The sequence below is a fragment of the Anomaloglossus baeobatrachus genome, chromosome 9 (assembly GCF_048569485.1).
Source record: "Anomaloglossus baeobatrachus isolate aAnoBae1 chromosome 9, aAnoBae1.hap1, whole genome shotgun sequence".
Taxonomy (NCBI): Eukaryota; Metazoa; Chordata; class Amphibia; order Anura; family Aromobatidae; genus Anomaloglossus; species Anomaloglossus baeobatrachus.
In genome coordinates this window covers 209177791-209197114 of record NC_134361.1, presented here as the reverse complement: position 1 = coordinate 209197114, position 19324 = coordinate 209177791, and positions in this window count along the sequence as shown.

Below are 19324 nucleotides of genomic sequence, written 5' to 3'. Positions count from 1 at the left end.
CCAGTACTGAGCACCCGAGCATGGTAGTGCCCGCTCATCACTAGTTACGAGTACCGAGCTCCCGAGCATGATAGTGCCCACTCATCACTAGTTACGAGTACAGAGCACCTGAGCATGATAGTGCCCACTCATCACTAGTTACCAGTACAGAGCACCTGAGCATGATAGTGCCCGCTCATCACTAGTTACCAGTACTGAGCACCCGAGCATGATAGTGCCCACTCATACCCGAGCATGGTAGTGCCCGCTCAACACTAGTTACCAGTACTGAGCACCCGAGCATGGTAGTGCCCGCTCAACACTAGTTACCAGTACTGAGCACCCGAGCATGGTAGTGCCCGCTCATCACTAGTTACCAGTACTGAGCACCCGAGCATGGTAGTGTTCGCTCATCACTAGTTACGAGTACCGAGCTCCCGAGCATGATAGTGCCCACTCATACCCGAGCATGGTAGTGCCCGCTCAACACTAGTTACCAGTACTGAGCACCCGAGCATGGTAGTGCCCGCTCAACACTAGTTACCAGTACTGAGCACCCGAGCATGGTAGTGCTCGCTCATCACTAGTTACCAGTACTGAGCACCCGAGCATGGTAGTGCCCGCTCATCACTAGTTACGAGTACAGAGCACCCGAGCATGGTAGTGCCCGCTCATCACTAGTTACCAGTACTGAGCACCCGAGCATGGTAGTGCCCGCTCATCACTAGTTAACGAGTACTGAGCACCCGAGCATGGTAGTGCTCGCTCATCACTAGTTACCAGTACTGAGCACCTGAGCATGGTAGTGCCCGCTCATCACTAGTTACCAGTACTGAGCACCCGAGCATGGTAGTGCCCGCTCATCACTAGTTACCAGTACTGAGCACCAGAGCATGGTAGTGCCCGCTCATCACTAGTTACCAGTACTGAGCACCTGAGCATGGTAGTGCCCGCTCATCACTAGTTACCAGTACTGAGCACCTGAGCATGGTAGTGCCCGCTCATCACTAGTCACTAGTACTGAGCACCCGAGCATGGTAGTGCCCGCTCATCACTAGTTACCAGTACTGAGCACCCGAGCATGGTAGTGCCCGCTCATCACTAGTTACCAGTACTGAGCACCTGAGCATGGTAGTGCCCGCTCATCACTAGTCACTAGTACTGAGCACCCGAGCATGGTAGTGCCCGCTCATCACTAGTTACCAGTACTGAGCACCCGAGCATGGTAGTGCCCGCTCATCACTAGTTACCAGTACTGAGCACCTGAGCATGGTAGTGCCCGCTCATCACTAGTCACTAGTACTGAGCACCCGAGCATGGTAGTGCCCGCTCATCACTAGTTACCAGTACTGAGCACCTGAGCATGGTAGTGCCCGCTCATCACTAGTTACCAGTACTGAGCACCTGAGCATGGTAGTGCCCGCTCATCACTAGTCACTAGTACTGAGCACCCGAGCATGGTAGTGCCCGCTCATCACTAGTTACCAGTACTGAGCACCCGAGCATGGTAGTGCCCGCTCATCACTAGTTACCAGTACTGAGCACCTGAGCATGGTAGTGCCCGCTCATCATTAGTTATATCGAGTGCATTTTAGGATTTGTGGACAGAAAAGGGAAAGTGATGGTCTCATGACCCCTGTCTGGTGCACAGTCCTGTATCTTTGGATATCCCCCCCGGGGGCGCAGGATGGCCTAACCCATTATGTCGCTTTCTTATTTTCCCGTATCAGTTACATTCGTGTATTTGTTCTTCTTTCTGTAGATCTGTGCGGCTTCTCCGCACTCATCCGAGGCCTGTACATAGACCCCTGCCGCTCCCCGATGCGGAGGACGTCGGATTCTCGCTCTTCACTTCTCCCTTTGTTGTAAACGTCAGACCTAACACACTGTTAATTTGCAATTGATCGCTGTAAGCAAGTCCCTTGATGTCTTCCGAACGCCCCAACGGGCTTTTGATCAAACTGTCTCATGCAGCGCAGATGTCAGCCAGAATACATGTTTTAATGCCAGACTTAATCTTGCAGCCTATTGATCTTCCGAGGAGCGGATGTCTCCATTTTAACCAAGCGTGATCAGTGACGGAGCGATATTTACCCATCACACCTGTTATTCTTCCATTAATAACATTTATTCTTCATGTATTCCTCCATTTTCCGGATGGCTCGTCTTCGCTCCCCCTCACCCCCACGTCCCTGATTAGCGGCGAGCTTGCAGCTCGGCCTATGAATCATTAAGCACACCTTGTAGCGGAAAGTCGTAATTCTCGTCCTCTTGTTACTCAGAATTAGATTTCAGTCCTTTATTGCGATTGTGATGAGGCAGAGATAAAACTGAAAAGCAATGAATGTAATTATGGGAAGACGCTGGGAGAGAGTCTGATTCTCCTTAAGGCGTCGTAGGAAAAAATTATCTGCATGCTAAATCTGTAAATGAAGATGAGGCGAAAGCAGAAAGTTTATTGAAAAGAGCATGTGATATATGGAGACGTTACAACACGCGGCAAACATTGCCGCAGTCCCTATAAAGCAAACAGGGAGAAGTGCAGAGACGCCCATGGTCCAGGCCAATCCAGAAAACAGATACCAGCCGTCAGTCACCCGAAGAACGAGCAAATGCTTAAAATCCACCATCTTGAAAGCACATTGACGTGTTGTCATGATGTCCGAGGCATAGGGATCATATTAGTAATCGGTCTGTGATTAGAGACGTTCGTCGGCACAGTGACTATATCATTCTGTGAGTAGAAACGTTCGTCGGCACAGTGACCATATCATTCTGTGAGCAGAGACGTTCGTCGGCACAGTGACTATATCCTGTGAGCAGAGACGTTCGTCGGCACAGTGACTATATCCTGTGAGCAGAGACGTTCGTCGGCACAATGACTATATCCTTCTGTAAGCAGAGACGTTCGTCGGTACAGTGACTATATCATTCTGTGAGCAGAAACGTTCGTCGGTACAGTGACCATATCATTCTGTGAGCAGAGACATTCATCGGCACAGTGACTAAATCATTCTGTGAGCAGAGATGCTCATCGGCACAGTGACCATATCATTCTGTGAGCAGAGACATTCGTCGGCACAGTGACCATATCATTCTGTGAGCAGAGACATTCCTCGGCACAGTAACTATATCATTCTGTGAGCAGATACGTTCATCGGCACAGTGACTATATCATTCTCTGAGCAGAGATGTTCGTCGTCACAGTGACTATATCATTCTGTGAGCAGAGACATTCATCGGCACAGTGACTAAATCATTCTGTGAGCAGAGACGTCCATCGGCACAGTGACTATATTATTCTGTGAGCAGAGATGCTCATCGGCACAGTGACCATATCATTCTGTGAGCAGAGACGTTCATCGGCACAGTGACTATATTATTCTGTGAGCAGAGACATTCATCGTCACAGTGACTATATCATTCTGTGAGCAGAGACGTTCTTTGGCACAGTGACTATATCATTCTGTGAACAGAGACGTTCATCGGCACAGTGACTATATCATTCTGTGAGCAGAGACGTTCGTTGACACAGTGACTATATCATTCTGTGAGCAGAGACGTCCATCAGCACAGTGACTATATCATTCTGTGAGCACGTGGGCACAGTGACCATATCATTCTGTGAATAGAGACGTTCGTCGGCACAGTGACTATATTATTCTGTGAGCAGAGACGTTGGTCGGCACAGTCCCATATCATTCTGTGAGCAGAGACATTCAAAGGCACATTGACTATATCATTCTGTGAGCAGAGACGTTCGTCGGCACAGTGACTATCATTCTGTGAGCAGAGACGTTCGTCGGCACAGTGACATATCATTCTGTGAGCAGAGACGTTTGTCGGCACAGTGACTATATCATTCTGTGAGCAGAGACATTTGTCGGCACAGTGGTTATATCATTCTGTGAGCAGAGACGTTCATTAACACAGAGACCATATCATTCTATGAGCAGAGACGTTCATTAATACAGTGACCATATCATTCTGTGAGCAGAGATGTTCATCGGCACAGTGACCATATCATGTTGTGAGCAGAGACGTTCGTCGGCACAGAGACTATATCATCATGTGAGCAGAGACGTTCATTGGCACAGCGACTATATCATTCTGTGAGCAGAGACATTCGTCGGCACAGTGACTATATTCTGTGAGCAGAGATGTTTGTCGGCACAGTCTAGACTGACCGCACATTGGATTGCATTCAACTGACCTCTTGTGATCCTAGTTACTACTTATGGGCAGTGTAGGTGGAAGAGTAGTCTAGAAAACCTGAGTTTGATATCAGAAGGACACGAATGAGCACAAGGAGTAAACAAAAGAGTATTCAGGCCACAATCAGAGGGTCAGAAATCCAGGAGAGCACGTAATAAATACAGGGAGAAAACAGAGACGTGGTCAGGAAAAAGTCAGAGGTCAAAAGGAAGGATGTCACGGCAAGAACAGGGAGCGGGCAGAGAGGAGTCAAAGAATGGTCCGGGGCAAAGAAACTTAGGTCAAAACACAAGCACAAGCCAAGAGCACAACTGCAGAACCAGAGAGTACAACTGGCGAGGCAGAACACAAGCACAAGCCAAGAGCACAACTGCAGAACCAGAGAGTACAACTGGCGAGGTTCTGGGAGAGCATGTATAGTAGTGAAACAGAGTAATTACCCGGAAGGTGGAACACCTGAGTAATCAGCACCTCCCAGAGCCTGCATGAAATCCAGTGCTGTCAAGCAACTTGCCAGCCAGTGTTCAAAGAAACACAGCAGAGCATCTGCAAATGCAAGATGCTCTGCACAAAGGAAACATGTCACTGCCGGCTCTGTAGTTGAGGAAGGCGCGGCAGAGCATCACCTGTGTGCCCGATGCTCTGCACAGAGGAATCGTGACACTAGGCTGCATTTTCTCTCTACTCTTTTAGGATATGTTCACACTTGGCAGATATGCTATCTAAAATCTCTGCAGGGAAGGGAAATGTCATTCTTCATATTCATACATAGTCAGTTTTGGAAACGAGCTCCAAGTCATTAGGCGTCAATCACAGAAATTCTCCTCGTCAATTAGGAAAGTTTCACGTTCCGGGAGTCAGGGTTTCCAGCGGGAAATGGATTATCTGCTGCTCCTCAGTGACAGCACTTCAGGATCATTGACTACGTGGCGGCATAAAGCCCACTGAAGTGATCTACACCATGGAAAGACCTAATGGTCTGTGAATAATACGGGAAATGCTGCAAGCCTGGATGGATAGCAGAGACATCTGAGGACAGTGTGGTGGTGGCGTCTCTGCATCTGTCCACGGCCGCATCTTATGCCCGGTGATTCTTCCCGAGCCAAGATCTGTTTCCAAGACGTGTTATTTACAAGGCAGAAGCCGCGCCATTGTTATAAGAGACAATACCAATTTGCCTGATTAAAACCTCAAAGCCATCTGCTTGTGGTATCTCCTGTGTACGGGAGACTTGTTGGTCTGGAACAGATGGCTTCATACCATTCGCATCGTGCTTGTAGAGAATATCATGTACTGCACGGCGTATTACAGATGAACACTGATATATGGTGCAATGTGATTGTATAATATACTGCTCAATTATTGAGATAAGAGGGAATGGCCCATATAGTGACATCCCGCTAACACCCCTTAAGAGTTAAAAAAGAGTGGGGCAGTCATCATCCCCGCTGTATGTTCCCTGGAAGGGCAGAACTTTATGCACATTTCTCTTTTTCAGCCGTATTAATGAGGTAAGTAATGCCTTCCTACAGCCACACCTCTGAAGATATGGGATTGGGACCTATACGTTATTGGGGGGAAATCTTCCTACTATCGAGAAAAATTTACATTTATTTTCTGCACAACTTGTTTTGTTTCAAAAAGCGTCAAAATCCAAGATCATCCAAATGTGATGGTTAAAACAAGAGAAGACAAACAGGGTGAACGGCCCATATAATGACATCCTGGTAGACCCCCGGTAACAACCCTTCCAGAGGCCTAAAACACACTTCCGCATAAAAAACGTACGTGTGACACGGTCCATTTTTCGGGTCCATGTTCCGTTTTTTTGGGGCGTTTCTCCGGTACGTATGGCATCCGTGTGATGGCGTATGCGAGCCGTGTGTACGTGTAAAATGTCCGTGTGTGCGTGTAAAATGCCCGTGTATGTGTACGTGTAATTTCCGTGTGGAATGTCCATTTGTGTGTTGCACAATGTCGGTGATACATGTCGGCTGACAGCAGACAGAGTTGCGCGATGAGAATCAACTCGGGTGAACTTCACCCGACTTCATCCTCATACCGCGGCTCTGTCTGTGTGCCGTGTACTGATTAGCGGTCACCTGTGAAGGATTCACCGGTGACCGCTAATCCCCTGAGTGACTGTAGTGAGCAGCCCTCTTTCATACTTACCAATTCCCGATCACCAGCGCAGCACTGCACGGCTGTTATAAAAACTCCGGCGGCTTTTACTATTTTGAAAGTGCCAATTAATCAATCTCGTATTCCCTGCTTTCCCCGCCCACCAGCGCCTATGATTGCTTGAAGTGAGAAACGCCCCCACGCTGAGTGACAGCTGTCTCACTGCACCCAATCACAGCAGCCGGTGGGCGTGTCTATACTGTGCAGTGAAATAAATAATTAAATAATTAAAAAAAAACGGTGTGCGGTCCCCCCCAATTTTAATACCAGCCAGATAAAGCCATACGGCTGAAGGCTGGTATTCTCAGGATGCGGAGCTCCACGTTATGGGGAGCCCCCCAGCCTAACAATATCAGCCAGCAGCCGTCCAGAATTGCCGAAAACAATAGATGCGACAGTTCTGGGACTGTACCCGGCTCTTCCCGATTTGCCCTGGTGCGTTGGCAATTGGGGTAATAAGGAGTTATTGGCAGCCTATAGCTGCCAATAAGTCCTAGATTAATCATGTCAGGCGTCTCCCCGAGATACCTTCCATGATTAATCTGTAAGTTACAGTAAATAAACACACACACCCGAAAAATCCTTTATTAGAAATAAAAAACAGTAACAAATTCCCTTGTTCACCAATTTAATAAGCCCGAAAAAGCCCTCCTTGTCCGACGTAATCCAGGATGGTTCAGCGTCGCTTCCAGCTCTGCTACATGAAGGTGACTGGAGCTGCAGAAGACACCGCCGCTCCTGTCAGCTCCACGCAGCAAATGAGGTGAGTAGCGCCTGCAGTGATTGGGTGCAGTGAGACACCTGTCACTTAGCGTGGGGGCGTGTCTCACTGCAACCAATCATAGGCGCCGGTGGGAGGGGGAAGCAGGGAATATGAGATTGATTAATGAGCGGCCGGCACTTTCAAATGAATTGAAGCCGCGTATTTTCGTCACAGCTGTTCCTCGCCGCGCTGGTGATCGGGGATTGGTAAGTATGAGTCGGGGGAAGAAAAAAACTGAGCACCAATGTAAGTATGACTGAGAACAGCAGAAAAAAAGGTAAGTATACTGACTTTGATTTAAAAAAAAAAAAAAGATCGCTTGTGTAAAAACGCACACGGACGAAACGTGCTGAACACGGACATACTCCCATAGACTAAAGCGGGTCCGTGCCTGCGTGCTGCCGGCCAAAAACGGACATGTCGTCCGTGTAGAAAACGGAACACACGTGTGCCATCTACCATAGAAAAACATGGGTCTCCGTGTCTCCGTGTCTCTGGTACGTGCAAAAACGTACCGCACACGTACCGAAAAAACGGATGTGTGTTGCGGGCCAGAAAGAGAGAAGGGCGGTCATCATCCCCGCTGTATGTTACCTGGAAAAGCAGAACTTTATCCACATTTCTCTTTTTCAGCCGTATTAACGATGTAAGAAATGCCTTCCTACAGCCACACCCCTCATGATATGGGATTGGGACCTATATGTTATTGGGGGGAAATCTTCCTACAAGGGAGAAAAATGTACATTTATTTTCTGCACAATGTGTCTAGTTGCGAGAAGTGTCAAAATCCAAGATCATCCAAATGTGATGGGTAAAACAAAGGAAGACAAACGGATGTGAGATTCTATCTTCTGTATGTAAGATCAAACATGGGTATTAATTATTAAACTTCCCCCACTCATTTATTTATGCTGTTGTCCTATTAGGGGAGCTGAGGACCGCCAACATTTCTTATCCATCCCTGTCATTTAATAGGCGCGGTTTACACCCCACCAGCACTGATAATGGAGCAGAGACCCTTATAGTGATCTAAATTTAGTCCCGTAACATTGCTGGAGGGAAAAGTGAGGGTCATGTATTACGGCCGTGCAAAAAATGAAAGGATCATGGCTGGGGTTGAGTTAGGAGTCCCTGCACAGAGAGCATTACTCCTGAACAAGGCGACTATGCGAATGAAGCCACGTTTTATCTTCATTCGCTCTCATGTTGAGGTGGTCACCATTCCTTTCCCCATCGTGTCCCAGATGACATGTTATTCACCCTCACACATTGCAAAGCTCACTGTTAACTCTCCTACACCAGACAGGCCCCCATTCACTCTCCTACACCAGACAGGTCCCCATTCACTCTCCTACACCAGACAGGTCCCCATTCACTCTCCTACACCAGACAGGTCCCCATTCACTCTCCTACACCGGACAGGTCCCCATTCACTCTCCTACACCGGACAGGTCCCCATTCACTCTGCAACACTGGACAGGTCCCCATTCACTCTCCTACACCGGACAGGTCCCCATTCACTCTCCTACACCAGACAGGCCCCCATTCACTCTCCTACACCGGACAGGCCCCCATTCACTCTCCTACACCGGACAGGTCCCCATTCACTCTCCTACACCGGACAGGTCCCAATTCACTCTCCTACACCGGACAGGTCCCCATTCACTCTCCTACACCGGACAGGTCCCCATTCACTCTCCTACACCGGACAGGTCCCCATTCACTTTCCTACACCGGACAGGTCCCCATTCATTCTCCTACACCAGACAGGTCCCCATTCATTCTCCTACACCAGACAGGTCCCCATTCATTCTCCTACACCAGGCAGGTCCCCATTAACTTTCCTACACCGGACAGGTCCCCATTCACTCTCCTACACCGGACAGGTCCCCATTCACTTTTCTACACCGGACAGGTCCCCATTCACTTTCCTACACCGGACAGGTCCCCATTCACTTTCCTACACCGGACAGGTCCCCATTCACTTTCCTACACCGGACAGGTCCCCATTCACTTTCCTACACCGGACAGGTCCCCATTCACGTTCCTACACCGGACAGGTCCCCATTCACTTTCCTACACCGGACAGGCCCCCATTCACTCTCCTACACCGGACAGGCCCCCATTCACTCTCCTACACCGGACAGGTCCCCATTCACTCTCCTACACCGGACAGGTCCCCATTCACTCTCCTACACCGGACAGGTCCCCATTCACTCTCCTACACCAGACAGGTCCCCATTCACTCTCCTACACCAGACAGGTCCCCATTCACTCTGCAATATAGGACAGCTCACCATTCACTCTGCAACACCGGACAGGCCCCCGTTCACTTTCCTACACCGGACAGGTCCCCATTCACTTTCCTACACCGGAGAGGTCCCCATTCATTCTCCTACACCGGACAGGCCCCCATTCACTTTCCTACACCGGACAGGTCCCCATTCACTTTCCTACACCGGACAGGTCCCCATTCATTCTCCTACACCGGACAGGCCCCCATTCACTTTCCTACACCGGACAGGTCCCCATTCACTCTCCTACACCGGACAGGTCCCCATTCACTCTCCTACACCGGACAGGTCCCCATTCACTCTCCTACACCAGACAGGTTCCCATTCACTCTCCTACACCGGACAGGTCCCCATTCACTCTCCTACACCGGACAGGTCCCCATTCACTCTCCTACACCAGACAGGTTCCCATTCACTCTCCTACACCGGACAGGTCCCCATTCACTCTACTACACCAGACAGGTCCCCAATCACCCTCCTACACCGGACAGGTCCCCATTCAACCTCCTACACCGGATAGGTCCCCATTCACTCTCCTACACCGGACAGGTCCCCGTTCACCCTCCTACACCGGACAGGCCCCCATTCACTATGCAACACTGGACAGGTCCCCATTCACTCTCCTACACAGGACAAGTCCCCATTCACTCTGCAACACTGGACAGGTCCCCATTCACCCTCCTACACTGGACAGACCCCCATTCACTGTGCAACAGCGGACAGGTCCCCATTCACTGTGCAACTCCGGACAGGTCTCCATTCAGTGTGCAACACCGGACAGGCCCAAATTCACTCTTCTACACAAATCAGGTCCCCATTCACTCTGCAAGATAGGACAGGTCACCATTCACTCTGCAACAGTGGACAGGCCCCCCATTCACTCTTCAACACTGGACAGTTCCCCGTTCACCCTGCTACACCGGACAGGTCCCCGTTCAACCTCCTACACCGGACAGGTCCCCGTTCCCTCTGCAACACCGCACAGCTGCCCATTCACTCTGCAACATAGGACAGGTCCCCATTCACTTTCCTACACCGGACAGGTCCCCATTCACCCTCCTACACCAGACAGGTCCCCATTCACTCTCCTACACTGGACAGGTTCTCATTCACTCTCCTACACCGGACAGGTTCCCATTTACTCTCCTACACCGGACAGGTCCCCATTCACTCTCCAACACCGGACAGGTCCCTATTCACCCTCCTACACCGGATAGGTCCCCATTCACTCTCCTACACTAGACAGGTGCCCATTCAACCTCCTACACCGGACAGGTCCCAATTCACTCTGCAACACTGGACAGGTCCCCATTTACTCTCCAACACCGGACAAGTCCCCATTCACTCTCCTACACCGGACAGGTTCCCATTTACTCTCCTACACCGGACAGGTCCCCATTCACTCTCCAACACCGGACAGGTCCCCATTCACTCTCCAACACCGGACAGGTCCCCATTCACTCTCCTACACCGGATAGGTCCCCATTCACTCTCCTACACTAGACAGGTGCCCATTCAACCTCCTACACCAGACAGGTCCCAATTCACTCTGCAACACTGGACAGGTCCCCATTCACTCTCCTACACCGGACAGGTCCCCGTTCACCCTCCTACACCGGACAGGCCCCCATTCACTCTGCAACACTGGACAGGTCCCCATTCACTCTCCTACACAGGACAGGTCCCCATTCACTCTGCAACACTGGACAGGTCCCCATTCACCCTCCTACAACAGACAGGCCCCCATTCACTCTTCTACACCGGACAGGTCCCCATTCACCCTCCTACACTGGACAGACCCCCATTCACTGTGCAACAGCGGACAGGTCCCCATTCACAGTGCAACTCCGGACAGGTCTCCATTCAGTGTGCAACACCGGACAGGCCCCCATTCACTCTCCAACACCGGACAAGTCCCCATTCACTCTCCTACACCGGACAGGTTCCCATTTACTCTCTTACACCGGACAGGTCCCCATTCACTCTCCAACACCGGACAGGTCCCCATTCACTCTCCAACACCGGACAGGTCCCCATTCACTCTCCTACACCGGATAGGTCCCCATTCACTCTCCTACACTAGACAGGTGCCCATTCAACCTCCTACACCAGACAGGTCACAATTCACTCTGCAACACTGGACAGGTCCCCATTCACTCTCCTACACCGGACAGGTCCCCGTTCACCCTCCTACACCGGACAGGCCCCCATTCACTCTGCAACACTGGACAGGTCCCCATTCACTCTCCTACACAGGACAGGTCCCCATTCACTCTGCAACACTGGACAGGTCCCCATTCACCCTCCTACAACAGACAGGCCCCCATTCACTCTTCTACACCGGACAGGTCCCCATTCACCCTCCTACACTGGACCGACCCCCATTCACTGTGCAACAGCGGACAGGTCCCCATTCACTGTGCAACTCCGGACAGGTCTCCATTCAGTGTGCAACACCGGACAGGCCCAAATTCACTCTTCTACACAAATCAGGTCCCCATTCACTCTGAAACATAGGACAGGTCACCATTCACTTTGCAACAGTGGACAGGCCCCCATTCACTCTTCAACACTGGACAGTTCCCCGTTCACCCTGCTACACCGGACAGGTCTCCGTTCAACCTCCTACACCGGACAGGTCCCCGTTCCCTCTGCAACACCGGACAGCTCCCCATTCACTCTGCAACATAGGACAGGTCCCCATTCACTTTCCTACACCGGACAGGTCCCCATTCACTCTCCTACACCAGACAGGTCCCCATTCACCCTCCTACCCCGGACAGGTCCCCATTCACTCTCCTACACTGGACAGGTTCTCATTCACTCTCCTACACCGGACAGGTCCCCATTCACTCTCCAACACCGTACAGGTCTCCATTCACTCCCCAACACCGGACAGGTCCCCATTCACTCTTCTACACCGGACAGGTCCCCGTTCACCCTCTTACACCGGACAGGCCTCCATTCACTATGCAACACTGGACAGGTCCCCATTCACTCTCCTACACAGGACAGGTCCCCATTCACTCTGCAACACTGGACAGGTCCCCATTCACCCTCCTACACTGGACAGACCCCCATTCACTGTGCAACAGCGGACAGGTCCCCAATCACTGTGCAACTCCGGACAGGTCTCCATTCAGTGTGCAACACCGGACAGGCCCAAATTCACTCTTCTACACAAATCAGGTCCCCATTCACTCTGCAAGATAGGACAGGTCACCATTCACTCTGCAACAGTGGACAGGCCCCCCATTCACTCTTCAACACTGGACAGTTCCCCGTTCACCCTGCTACACCGGACAGGTCCCCGTTCAACCTCCTACACCGGACAGGTCCCCGTTCCCTCTGCAACACCGCACAGCTCCCCATTCACTCTGCAACATAGGACAGGTCCCCATTCACTTTCCTACACCGGACAGGTCCCCATTCACCCTCCTACACCAGACAGGTCCCCATTCACTCTCCTACACTGGACAGGTTCTCATTCACTCTCCTACACCGGACAGGTTCCCATTTACTCTCCTACACCGGACAGGTCCCCATTCACTCTCCAACACCGGACAGGTCCCCATTCACCCTCCTACACCGGATAGGTCCCCATTCACTCTCCTACACTAGACAGGTGCCCATTCAACTTCCTACACCGGACAGGTCCCAATTCACTCTGCAACACCGGACAAGTCCCCATTCACTCTCCTACACCGGACAGGTTCCCATTTACTCTCCTACACCGGACAGGTCCCCATTCACTCTCCAACACCGGACAGGTCCCCATTCACTCTCCTACACCGGATAGGTCCCCATTCACTCTCCTACACTAGACAGGTGCCCATTCAACCTCCTACACCAGACAGGTCCCCATTCACTGTGCAACACCGGAGAGGTCCCCATTCACCCTCCTACACCAGACAGGTCCCAATTCACTCTGCAACACTGGACAGGTCCCCATTCACTCTCCTACACCGGACAGGTCCCCGTTCACCCTCCTACACCGGACAGGCCCCTATTCACTCTGCAACACTGGACAGGTCCCCATTCACTCTGCAACACTGGACAGGTCCCCATTCACTCTCCTACACAGGACAGGTCCCCATTCACTCTGCAACACTGGACAGGTCCCCATTCACCCTCCTACAACAGACAGGCCCCCATTCACTCTTCTACACCGGACAGGTCCCCATTCACCCTCCTACACTGGACAGACCCCCATTCACTGTGCAACAGCGGACAGGTCCCCATTCACTGTGCAACTCCGGACAGGTCTCCATTCAGTGTGCAACACCGGACAGGCCCCCATTCACTCTCCAACACCGGACAAGTCCCCATTCACTCTCCTACACCGGACAGGTTCCCATTTACTCTCTTACACCGGACAGGTCCCCATTCACTCTCCAACACCGGACAGGTCCCCATTCACTCTCCTTCACCGGATAGGTCCCCATTCACTCTCCTACACTAGACAGGTGCCCATTCAACCTCCTACACCAGACAGGTCCCAATTCACTCTGCAACACTGGACAGGTCCCCATTCACCCTCCTACACCGGACAGGCCCCCATTCACTCTGCAACACTGGACAGGTCCCCATTCACTCTCCTACACAGGACAGGTCCCCATTCACTCTGCAACACTGGACAGAACCCCATTCACCCTCCTACACTGGATAGACCCACATTCACTGTGCAACAGCGGACAGGTCCCCATTCACTGTGCAACTCCGGACAGGTCTCCATTCAGTGTGCAACACCGGACAGGCCCAAATTCACTCTTCTACACAAATCAGGTCCCCATTCACTCTGCAACATAGGACAGGTCATCATTCACTCTGCAACAGTGGACAGGCGCCCATTCACTCTTCAACACTGGACAGTTCCCCGTTCACCCTGCTACACCGGACAGGTCTCCGTTCAACCTCCTACACCGGACAGGTCCCCGTTCCCTCTGCAACACCGGACAGCTCCCCATTCACTCTGCAACATAGGACAGGTCCCCATTCACTTTCCTACACCGGACAGGTCCCCATTCACTCTCCTACACCAGACAGGTCCGCATTCACCCTCCTACCCCGGACAGGTTCCCATTCACTCTCCTACACTGGACAGGTTCTCATTCACTCTCCTACACCGGACAGGTCCCCATTCACTCTCCAACACCGTACAGGTCTCCATTCACTCCCCAACACCGGACAGGTCCCCATTCACTCTCCTACACCGGACAGGTCCCCATTCACTCTCCTACACCGGACAGATCCCCATTCACTCTCCTACACCGGACAGGTCCCCATTCACCCTCCTACACTGGACAGACCCCCATTCACTGTGCAACAGCGGACAGGTCCCCATTCACTGTGCAACTCCGGACAGGTCTCCATTCAGTGTGCAACACCAGACAGGCCCAAATTCACTCTTCTACACAAATCAGGTCCCCATTCACTCTGCAACATAGGACAGGTCACCATTCACACTGCAACAGTGGACAGGCCCCCATTCACTCTTCAACACTGGACAGTTCCCCGTTCACCCTGCTACACCGGACAGGTCCCCGTTCAACCTCCTACACCGGACAGGCCCCCGTTCCCTCTGCAACACCGGACAGCTCCCCATTCACTCTGCAACATAGGACAGGTCCCCATTCACTTTCCTACACCGGACAGGTCCCCATTCACCCTCCTACACCAGACAGGTCCCCATTCACCCTCCTACCCCGGACAGGTCCCCATTCACTCTCCTACACTGGACAGGTTCTCATTCACTCTCCTACACCGGACAGGTCCCCATTCACTCTCCAACACCGTACAGGTCACCATTCACTCCCCAACACCGGACAGGTCCCCATTCACTCTCCTACACCGGACAGGTCCCCATTCACTCTCCTACACCGGACAGATCCCCATTCACTCTCCTACACCGTACAGCTACAACCATACACCTACAACCATACAGGTTCCCATTTACTCTCCTACACCGGACAGGTCCCCATTCACTCTCCAACACCGCACAGGTCCCCATTCACTCTCCAACACCGGACAGGTCCACATTCACTCTCCTACACCGGACAGGTCCCCATTCACTCTCCTACACCGGACAGATCCCCATTCACTCTCCTACACCGTACAGCTACAACCATACACCTACAACCATACAGGTTCCCATTTACTCTCCTACACCGGACAGGTCCCCATTCACTCTCCAACACCGGACAGGTCCCCATTCACTCTCCTACACCGCACAAGTCCCCATTCACTCTCCAACACCGGACAGGTCCCCATTCACTCTCCTACACCAGACAGGTCCCCATTCACTCTCCTACACCGGACAGGTCCCCATTCACTCTTCTACACCAGACAGGTCCCCATTCACTCTTCTACACCAGACAGGTCCCCATTCACACTCCTACACCAGACAGGTCCCCGTTCACTCTCCTACACCGGACAGGTCCCCATTCACTCTCCTACACCAGACAGGTCCCCATGCCCGGATTCTTGTATAAATAATTGGCGGACCGTGAGGTTTTGTATATTGACATGATCTGGAATTAAGAACTAGATGACAGACAGCTCCTATAAGAGCCATAAGGTGACTGTGTGTTCTCATACATAGGATCTGCTGACATGGCACTGTCTCAGGAGAAGAAGAGTAAAGCCGTGCTACTGTATTCATAAAACATAAGCACATTATCGTGGCTTTCTTCGACGCTGCATTTTCCTGATCGCACACTGTCGGCCACCAGCTGGGACGCTTCTGCTTTCTGGCATTTTCACAGATTACACATTCAGGGGGGAAATAATGCCGCTCTGCAGTTTCCGGGGAACGTGTTAGACTAGTGCGATATCACAAGTAGAACGTCTTCTGGAACCGGCGAGGCAGTGCACATTAAGTGTGCCGCTATAATACCATTACGCTGCGCTAGGCTGGTTTATGGCGCAGCTCAATAGAGTAGTTAAGCTTATGAACAAGTAAGTAAAGCTGCGAAAAAATGCAATAACCATTCACAAGAACAGTGCGGATGGGTTTTATGTGAGGGGTCCTGGAAAATTCCTACATGTGCCTCCTGCAAGACGCCAGACACTGAGCTTCAATTATAAGAAGAATAAAGGCAAAAGTCAAAATTATAGGGCTCCCAATTCTGTAGAAAGGAGACCCCCTCCCTGCTGCCTCCTGGACATATAGACCAGGTTTACTTAAAGCGCACCAATCCCCAGGATTTTCTTATATAACATAGAGCCAGTGCTATACTGGCGCTATCAGGCTGATTCTATACATACCTGTAGTTGTCAGCTCGGATGTATAGGTTTTGGAGCACAAGCAAGTAAAGTTGGAAAATCAGCAGCTTTTTGATTGACAGCAGCTGCCGATCAGCTGATAGCTGGGGTGGGTATTCATAGTGATTCCCGCCCCCCTGCCTGTCCGTCCTCCCCCTGTTATTTATGCTAATTCTATTATAGAAGCGTTTTACTAAGTGACTAGAAGGACCTGTGCTGATGTCATACCCATGTGACCAGAAGGGGCGGGGCCTCAGCCAACAGAAAAATAATGTTGCTTCCTGGTATCAGCTATCAGCTGAGGCCCCGCCCTGTCTGGTCACATGGGTATGACATCATCACAGGTCCTTTCAGTCACTTAGTAAAACAGTTCTATAATATACTTTGCCTAAAGTACAGGGGGAGGGGATAACTATGAATATCCACCCCAGCTATCAGCTGATCGTCATTCACGCTGCTCATTTTACAAACTTTACTCACTGGTGTTTCAAAACCTATAAAGCTAAAGGTATGTATAGAATCAGCCTGATAGTGCCAATATAGCACTGTATGTATAGAATCAGCCTGATAGTGCCAGTATAGCCCTGTATGTATAGAATCAGCCTGATAGCGCCAGTATAGCCCTGTATGTATAGACTCAGCCTGATAGCGGCAGTATAGCACTGTATGTATAGACTCAGCCTGATAGTGCCAGTATAGCCCTGTATGTATAGAATCAGCCTGATAGTGCCAGTATAGCCCTGTATGTATAGAATCAGCCTGATAGCGCCAGTATAGCACTGTATGTATAGACTCAGCCTGATAGCGGCAGTATAGCCCTGTATGTATAGAATCAGCCTGATAGTGCCAGTATAGCACTGTATGTATAGAATCAGCCTGATAGTGCCAGTATAGCCCTGTATGTATAGAATCAGCCTGATAGCGCCAGTATAGCCCTGTATGTATAGAATCAGCCTGATAGTGCCAGTATAGCACTGTATGTATAGAATCAGCCTGATAGTGCCAGTATAGCACTGTATGTATAGAATCAGCCTGATAGTGCCAGTATAGCACTGTATGTATAGAATCAGCCTAATAGTGCCAGTATAGCACTGTATGTATAGAATCAGCCTGATAGTGCCAGTATAGTACTGTATGTATAGAATCAGCCTGATAGTGCCGGTATAGCCCTGTATGTATAGAATCAGCCTGATAGCGCCAGTATAGCACTGTATGTATAGAATCAGCCTGATAGCGCCAGTATAGCCCTGTATGTATAGAATCAGCCTGATAGCGCCAGTATAGCACTGTATGTATAGAATCAGCCTGATAGTGCCGGTATAGCACTGTATGTATAGAATCAGCCTGATAGCGCCAGTATAGCACTGTATGTATAGAATCAGCCTGATAGTGCCAGTATAGCACTGTATGTATAGAATCAGCCTGATAGCGCCAGTATAGCACTGTATGTATAGAATCAGCCTGATAGTGCCAGTATAGCACTGTATGTATAGACTCAGCTTGATAGTGCCAGTATAGCACTGTATGTATAGAATCAGCCTTATAGTGCCAGTATAGCACTGTATGTATAGAATCAGCCTGATAGTGCCAGTATAGCACTGTATGTATAGACTCAGCCTGATAGTGCCAGTATAGCACTGTATGTATAGAATCAGCCTGATAGTGCCAGTATAGCACTGTATGTATAGAATCAGCCTGATAGTGCCAGTATAGCACTGTATGTATAGAATCAGCCTGATAGCGCCAGTATAGCACTGTATGTATAGAATCAGCCTGATAGTGCCGGTATAGCCCTGTCTGTATAGAATCAGCCTGATAGCGCCAGTATAGCACTGTATGTATAGAATCAGCCTGATAGCGCCAGTATAGCCCTGTATGTATAGAATCAGCCTGATAGCGCCAGTATAGCACTGTATGTATAGAATCAGCCTGATAGTGCCGGTATAGCACTGTATGTATAGAATCAGCCTGATAGCGCCAGTATAGCACTGTATGTATAGAATCAGCCTGATAGTGCCAGTATAGCACTGTATGTATAGAATCAGCCTGATAGCGCCAGTATAGCACTGTATGTATAGAATCAGCCTGATAGTGCCAGTATAGCACTGTATGTATAGACTCAGCTTGATAGTGCCAGTATAGCACTGTATGTATAGAATCAGCCTTATAGTGCCAGTATAGCACTGTATGTATAGAATCAGCCTGATAGTGCCAGTATAGCACTGTATGTATAGACTCAGCCTGATAGTGCCAGTATAGCACTGTATGTATAGAATCAGCCTGATAGTGCCAGTATAGCACTGTATGTATAGAATCAGCCTGATAGTGCCAGTATAGCACTGTATGTATAGAATCAGCCTGATAGCGCCAGTATAGCACTGTATGTATAGAATCAGCCTGATAGTGCCGGTATAGCCCTGTCTGTATAGAATCAGCCTGATAGCGCCAGTATAGCCCTGTATGTATGGACTCAGCCTGATAGCGCCAGTATAGCCCTGTATGTATGGACTCAGCCTGATAGTGCCAGTATAGCCCTGTATGTATAGAATCAGCCTGATAGTGCCAGTATAGCCCTGTATGTATAGAATCAGCCTGATAGTGCCAGTATAGCCCTGTATGTATAGAATCA